We start from the raw sequence: 8061 nt of genomic DNA on the forward strand, positions 1-8061 counted from the left end.
AGGCTGTACGCTAAGCGGAAGGAAGGGGGCCGGGGACTGGTGAGTGTCAGCACCACAGTCCAGGATGAGACAAGGAACATCCAAGAATACATTGGGAAGATGGCCCCAACTGACCGAGTGCTCAGTGAATACCTCAGGCAGCAGAAACCCAAGAAAGAGGAGGGAGACGAGGAACCATCATGGAAGGACAGGCCCCTGCACGGTATGTACCACCGGCAGATAGAGGAGGTGGCTGATATCCAGAAATCCTACCAGTGGCTGGACAAAGCTGGACTGAAAGACAGCACAGAGGCACTAATCATGGCAGCACAAGAACAAGCTCTGAGTACAAGATCCATAGAGGCTGGGGTCTATCACACCAGGCAAGACCCCAGGTGCAGGCTGTGTAAAGATGCCCCAGAGACAATCCAGCACATAACAGCAGGGTGCAAGATGCTAGCAGGCAAGGCATACATGGAACGCCATAACCAAGTGGCCGGCATAGTGTACAGGAACATCTGTGACGAGTATAACCTAGAAGTCCCGAGGTCAAAATGGGAGATGCCCCCAAGGGTGGTGGAGAATGACCGAGCTAAGATCCTGTGGGACTTCCAGATACAGACGGACAAAATGGTGGTGGCTAACCAACCGGACATAGTGGTGGTAGACAAACAGAAGAAGACGGCCGTAGTGATCGATGTAGCGGTTCCGAATGACAGCAATATCAGGAAGAAGGAACACGAGAAGCTGGAGAAATACCAAGGGCTCAGAGAAGAGCTCGAGAGGATGTGGAGGGTGAAGGTAACGGTGGTCCCCGTGGTAATCGGAGCACTAGGTGCGGTGACTCCCAAGCTAGGCGAGTGGCTCCAGCAGATCCCGGGAAAAACATCGGAGATCTCTGTCCAGAAGAGCGCAGTCCTGGGAACAGCTAAGATACTGCGCAGGACCCTCAAGCTCCCAGGCCTCTGGTAGAGGACCCGAGCTTGAAGGATAAACCGCCCGCAGGGGCGTGCTGGGTGTTTTTTATATATATATATATATATATAAATACAGAGACAATATAAATAAAATATACGAAGGGGATAAATAGAATAAATAGGAATAAAAATAAAAATAAAAATAAAAATACAAGTGAATTGCACATTTCAAGTATGGAGTCTATTGCACCGTTGACTATTAACAAAGGTATTGCACAGTGAGGTGAAGAGGCACTACAGCTTAGTTGTTCCCCCCTCCTTTGTCCTCCTGTTTCCCCTCCCTCTCCCCTCCAGGGAGGAGTTAAACAGTCTGATGGCGTGTGGGACAAAGGAGTTTTTAAGTCTGTCACTGAACAGACTCTTCTGGTTGTTAATGGCCGTGTGCAGAGGATGCCCAGCATTGTCCATAATGTCCATCAGTTTCTTTAGTGTCCTTTTCTCTGCCACTGTCACCAGAGTGTCCAGCTTCATGCCGACCACAGAGCTAGCCCTCCTGATCAGTTTCTCCAGCCTGGATGAGTCCTTCTTTGCTGTGCTGCTCCCCCAGCACACCACAGCATAGAAAAGTACTCCAGCAACCACTGACTGGTAAAACATCCTCAGGAGCTTCCTGCAGATGTTAAAAGACCTCAGCCTCCTAAGGAAGTACAGTCGGCTTTGGGCTTTTTTATACAGGTGCTCTGTGTTGCATGACCAGTCCAGTTTGTTGTCCACCCACAGCCCGAGGTACTTGTACTTGTTGACCACCTCCACCTCCTCCCCCTCTATCTGAACCGGCAGTGGACCTTCTCTGGACCTCCCGAAGTCCACAACCAGTTCCTTAGTCTTTGAGGTGTTGAGTTGCAGGTGGTTTGTGTGACTCCATGCGACAAAGTTCCTCACCAGACTTCTGTACTCCTCTTCCTGATCATCCCAGATACACCCCATGATGGCCGTGTCATCTGCAAACTTCTGAATGTGGCATAATTCAGAGTTGTAGCAGAAGTCAGAGGTGTACAGGGTGAAGAGAAGAGGGGACAGCACAGTTCCCTGTGGTGCTCCTGTGCTGCTGACCACTGTGTCAGACGTGATGTCCTTCAGCCTGACGTACTGTGGTCTGTCGGTGAGGTAGTCGGAGATCCAAGCCACCAGGCAGGGGTCCACCTCCATCCTGTTCAGTTTTTCTTGAAGCATACAGGGCCGGATGGTATTAAAGGCACTGGAAAAGTCAAGAAACAGGATCCTGACCGTGCCTTTTCCCCCATCCAGGTGTGAGTGGGCTCTGTGTAGGAGGTACAGGATGGCATCCTCCACTCCGACACCCGCTGACGTTTATTCAGCTGTGTGAAAATCCCGGAGGAACCAACCCGATGGATTAATAAAGTTTTATTTAATCTAATAATCTAATAACTTTGATCTCAGCCAAACGATTTACTCCGGAACAAATAAAACACAGAAAAAAGGAAAACAATTACATTTTTAAATTCTCCGAGTGACTTCAATATCATGTTTAACCTGAGTAGCGACAGAGTGGCGGTCTGAAAACGATGAAGCCGGGAGTCCGCTGCTCTCGCCGGCTGGAGTGACCATTGAACCCCCCGGCTCGCTATCGAGCTGGTGGGTAACAGACGTCTCCGAAAACGTCGGCGCACTTTTGCAAATATGCGATGTCTTGATAAACCGAGCAGATATTTGAAGTTTACAAAGCTACTTTCTCGCCTGGAAATATGCTAAAAGTTTATTTTGTGACCCAGAAAGATTAATAAGAGTAATTTTAAAACTTAGTAGCAGCCGCCATTGTTGGCAGCTGAAATTTGGCTGGGCCGCGCTATGAATTCTGGGATATGGTGGACCATGAAGGACACACAGAAACAGTTCATAACTTCAACTCATTCATGTCACCTAAAAGGTAAACCTGTTTCTCCATCACAGCTCTGATGATTCAGTAAGGACATCTGCTGGTTTCATCTTCATGTTTCCCTCTCACCACACGTCCAACCGACATCATGACCAGCAGCTTTACAGCTGTGGCTCCAGCCAACATCAGATCGATCAGTTTCATGACTGAAAGAGCAAAAGGAGAGGGAGGGGAGAGGATGAAAGAAGAAGAGGCAGCTGTGCAGCAAAGACAGAATAACTCCAGCTTTGTGTCTTTTTCATTGTAGCGCGTAATATTACATAATATAATAATTTCTCTGAATATGAGACGATTCCGTTTTTTACGGGATGTTTCCCACTTCCCACTCTAATAATTAACCTTATGAACAAAATAAAGTTCAACATCAGTAACATAGCACCACCCAGCTGTATAGAAACTCCGTCATGCTAGCTACTACGCAGTACGAAAAAGTCAGCATAACGAAAATAAACTCCACCTAAACTTGGTTCATATCTGACCCAGATAGACTGCAGGTCATAACTTCTTACCTGAAGTTCAGTTCACCTGACACTCGGACCGGGGGCCGCCTCGGGTCTCTCCTCCCTCCTCCACCTGCTGGCCTCCACCACTTGCTAATGTTACTGAATCTGTGGAAGCTCCGCGATGCCACCACACGAAGTAACGAGTAACGAGCCTATCTAAATCCCAGTAACGAGTAACGCGTTCCTGATTTTGGCATAATAACTAGTTACCGTGCTCGTTACCACAATAATAACGTAGTTACTGTAACGTTACTTAATAACGCGTTAGTCCCAACACTGTTAATGAGTCGCAGCAATGCAAAGAAACACTGAATCATTTTAACCAACATCAAAGCTGTCACAGAAATAAGAATATATCCATGTGTTTGAATAAAAATAGACTGGGTGTTTTCTCACAGCTGAAACTAAAGCAAGAAGCAAAAGGAAGCTGAAACGGTGCCTCCAAACACACTGACAGAACTTTGTGGGCTTGATTTAAGACTCCCTGATTGCAGACGGATCAATAACAGGCTGCACTTGTGTTAGACTCAATTTTAACCACCTAAACTTTTAACATCATGCAGCTGTTTGACAGAGAAGAAAATCTGAGAGAAACTGATCACACCAACCTGCCTCTGCCTCCACCTGCAGGCTGTGCGGCTCAGAGACAGTCTCCATGTTGGTCTTCAGACCACAGGTGTAGCTCCCAGAGTCCTCTGCAGTCAGGATGAGAAGGAGGGAGGGGCCAGTGTCTGAGAGGGCGTGGCCATCTTTGAACCACGTGACCTCCAGTTGGTGGAAAGTGCAGAGCAGTGTGACGTTTTCACCTCTGCTCAACTTTTTGATTATTCTCATTTTAGACGAATCTAAAATCAAAGTGTTCATTAGTTTTAATAAACAGTCGTTAATATTAAAGATTAATATTTGTGTCAGAACCAGGACATTTTTCTCTCACCATCAACTCTGACAGTCACTCCTGTCTGGTTAGTAAAACGTCCTTCAGGATGATCAGCTTCCATCCTGAAGCGAAAGCTTGCGTTGTCTCTCTGCTGAACATCTCTGATCTGTAAAGTTTGTCTTCTTGTCTCCCAGATATTGATAACGAGGATCGATGTTTGCTGAGTCACTGTCACACACAGACGGAGTGTTAGTGTAGCAGTACCGGTGGTTCTGACACCAGAGGACTCTGACGATCTTTGGTGGAACTTCTGTTTGATTCACTTTGAAAGACTTCAGAGGTGTGAAGGTGCAGCGGAGGGTGGCAGTGGATCCTCTGACATCACAGGTAGACCTGAGAGGATAGATCACAGTTTGACCCACAGCACCTAAAGAAGAGCAAACACAGAGCTGAGATCCGAACACAGTGACTCAGTTCACAGACAGAAAATACAGACTGCTGTGTGTGAAGCTCTAAAACAAAGTTTCCGAAACGTAAAGAAGTCGGGCAGCCAGGAAGAAAGGTTTGATGTGAAAACACAAGCAGCTACAATAAGACACATAAAAATGTTAAACACGTCTTACCTGCCAGCAGGAACAGGAGCCCACAGACTGTTTTTGTCCCAAACTGCCATCCTTACGTTTTAATGAGCCGACTGAATGACGACTTCTTTAAACGTGTGGTCAGCAGTGCTGATGAAGACACTGACTGACACACTGGGTTTGATTTCTTTGCGATCAGCTCTGAACCTCATTTTCTTTTACCTCTTAATAGAAAACATTGAAATTTCCTATTTGTCGCAACATTTCATCAAAATGACCAAACAGTGGAAAAATGCTGCTGATGTGCCTCTCACCTCCCCCTCTCCAATCTGCTGTTTTTCACTGTAAACATCAGATTTAATGCTTCTGTTGAGCTCTGGTGAAAAACCACGCTGAACATCAGCATCACAGTATAACAGTCTGTGAAAGGATCTGTGGTACCCTGGATGTTTGACCTGCTTTCTGATCTTTCATTGGACAAAGCTTGAAAAGTGCATGTTTGTTATCATGTGTGATGTGCTCTTATTTTTAACCTACATGTGATACGTGGACCATCCTCGACTCTTTCCATCATCAGACTGTGAACGCTGATGATGCTTTCCTGGGAATGTCTGCTGGATCCTCAGCTCGCCCTGTTAGCTGAAACACCGGGTTTTGACATGTGGGAGTCAGGATGTGATAGCTGTCAGTTTGTTGCCAACAGGCTGCAATCGTTCTTCTAATTTCGTCACTCCAGCTTTTGCCATGTTTGATTTATGCAACAGGTTTTTTTTGTTGCACATATTTCTTTCTTTTCTACATCAACGTCACGCGATTCAATTCAGCCTTATTTACATAGCGCAAAATCACAACAAATGTTGCCTCGAGGCGCTCATATTGTAAGGTGAAGACCCTGCATTAACAAAGACAACAGAGAAAACACAAATGTTTCCTCTGAGCTGCGCGCATGCAAAACCTGCTGACGCAGTCTCCGCGCACAAACAATCCAACCTTCATTCAAATTGAAATCAATACGTAACAATTCATTTGAGGAGTGACGGTGGTGAGAGAGAGCGAGGTTTTAGATGTGAGAGATTTGTGACGTTTAGCGTGTTTGGAGTGTGTAGTTAATGTGTTGTTTTGTGGATAGTTTTAGTTTGTGTGTCAGAACAATGAGGCGGCTGCTGAATGTCGCAGTTCTGCCAAAAAGCCACCAAAGGCAGATTAAAGTGTAAACGCAGGTGGAAGCAGGAGCAGTGCTACACCTGCTGCTGTCAGGCCTGCAGGGATCAGGCTGTGATTTTCTCCTTTGTAGTGGACACAAATAATTTGCGTGACTCATATTTGATGCAGAACACCTGATTGTTCTGTAAATAGTTTGAAATGGTTATAAAAACTGCCTCGGCTGCATTTTTAGGTAAACAGCTGCAACTTTGTTGTTTGCAAAACTCTTTTTTGAAGAATTAACTAGTAACTATAATTAATTACTTTTTCAAAATAACTTGCCCAACATTGGTAATTAAATAGTGTATTTTGCAGACAAAGAGTTCCAGGACTGTCTCCCAGACCACAGCAGGAGCTTCACACAGACTCGTTATACAAGTCAGAGCATGAAAAAATATTGTTTTCAAAATTGGGGTTTAAGTAATTTTCACTTCCAATTTGGTGTTAATATACTGCACAGGTCATGGACAAGATGTTTGCACTTTTCACTGTAAGTGGGCTAATGCACTTAATTAGAGCTACAGCGGAACCCCGATTTGTTCCCGAGGGTCGAAGCACCCATCGCGCGTTCTGAGTGAGGCGATGCTGAACGATAGGCTGTAGGCTAATTGCTAACTAGAACAACAATAAATCGTTCAAGTGGAACAGCGAAACGCAAGTACGGAAGCCAAGGGGTTGTGACGTGATTCAGAAGACATTGTGGGCATTGGAGGCTCAGCCAATCAGAGCCAGCGGATTTCGTTACGTGGGCATTTTGCCGTAACACGGGCAGAAATATCGCCGTTCAGCGCCTTCATAACTTGAATTTTTCATGAAACGGGGTATTCGTAAGTTCCAGTGTATTCTAACAGAAATACTTTAACAGAAGAATTAAACTGCACACGTCTGATGTTACTCACAGTGGTCCAAGGCACCGCTCAGGGTGTTTGTGTGTTTGCGCAGACACATGAAAAATTACAGGCAACATTGCATACGATCCCCACTGCTTTAGCAACAGTGGGAAGGAAAAACTCCCTTTTAACAGGAAGAAACCTCCGGCAGAACCATGGTCAGGGAGGGGCGGGGCCATCTGCTGTGATTGGTTGGGGTGAGAGAAGGAAGACAGGATAAAGACATGCTGTGGAAGAGAGACAGAGATTCAGTGAGGACTAGGTGTTACAGTCTCTGATAATGCTTGTTTAGATGGAGAGACTCTTGAGGGACGGCTGTTATGAGGAGGAAAGCCCAGAAACTTTGCCAGCAGCACGCATCGTTGTGTGCCTCAACTGCCGGTCTTTTACCCAGGCTAATCTGCCATTTTCCTTCCTTGGTTAGGTTTAGGGATTAGAGATCTGATCTAGATTATCATTTTAAATTTGGGACACATCATCAGCAGTGGACCTTGGATTCATCGGGTGTTTTGGCCATTATCACTAGAATCCCTCATCCAAGGAGGCCCTGCCAGGGTTGGTCAGGCCCTGGAGTGTCAGTGGTTTATGTTAACTTATTATTTCTCTCCTTCTTTCTTCTGTTTAGTTTCCTACAGTTTATTTTCTATCTATTATTATTACAAATAATACTCACCTGTTTAGCATTTATTGAGCCTCACTTCTTCAAAGGGATAGAAAAGGTGATCGAGAGAAGTAAGACAAAAGGGACAAGATAGGAGAGAGCAGAGAGGAGAGCTGGAAGGGGGGCGCCCGATCTGGCTTCCCACACCTCCCCGCCGGATCCGGCTGTACGCTCTTCCTCCCCACTGCCTCCCAGATAAGGGAAGAAGAGCGGAGAATTTCTTTTCTCTCGTGGTTAGCTGGCAGAGTGATGTCAGCCCTTTTTAACCATAGCCAGTGACTGGTCCTCTCAGCAGTGTTAGCTAGCTCTCTTATAGCCTGCCGTTGCGCCTGTCCTCTGATCCCAGTCTCTCTAAGCAGCTTTGCTGTTGTACTGGCAACAAAGCCCCTGCACCCCACCTCCACCGGGTGCACCTTGATCTTCCAGCCTCTGCGAATGGTACTCATGGCCGTTGGTCAATGGTCTTTGATCAGTGGGTTTTGGTCAGTGGTTG

At 46.1% G+C, this 8061-nt stretch overlaps 1 pseudogene; it reads right to left on the reverse strand.

Moving 5' to 3' along the window:
• Positions 1 to 3911: 3911 nt before the first annotated feature.
• Positions 3912 to 8014, reverse strand: LOC112435521 (uncharacterized; annotated as a pseudogene).
• Positions 8015 to 8061: the final 47 nt, after the last annotated feature.

Source organism: Maylandia zebra, linkage group LG1 (genome assembly GCF_041146795.1).
Source record: "Maylandia zebra isolate NMK-2024a linkage group LG1, Mzebra_GT3a, whole genome shotgun sequence".
NCBI lineage: Eukaryota > Metazoa > Chordata > Actinopteri > Cichliformes > Cichlidae > Maylandia > Maylandia zebra.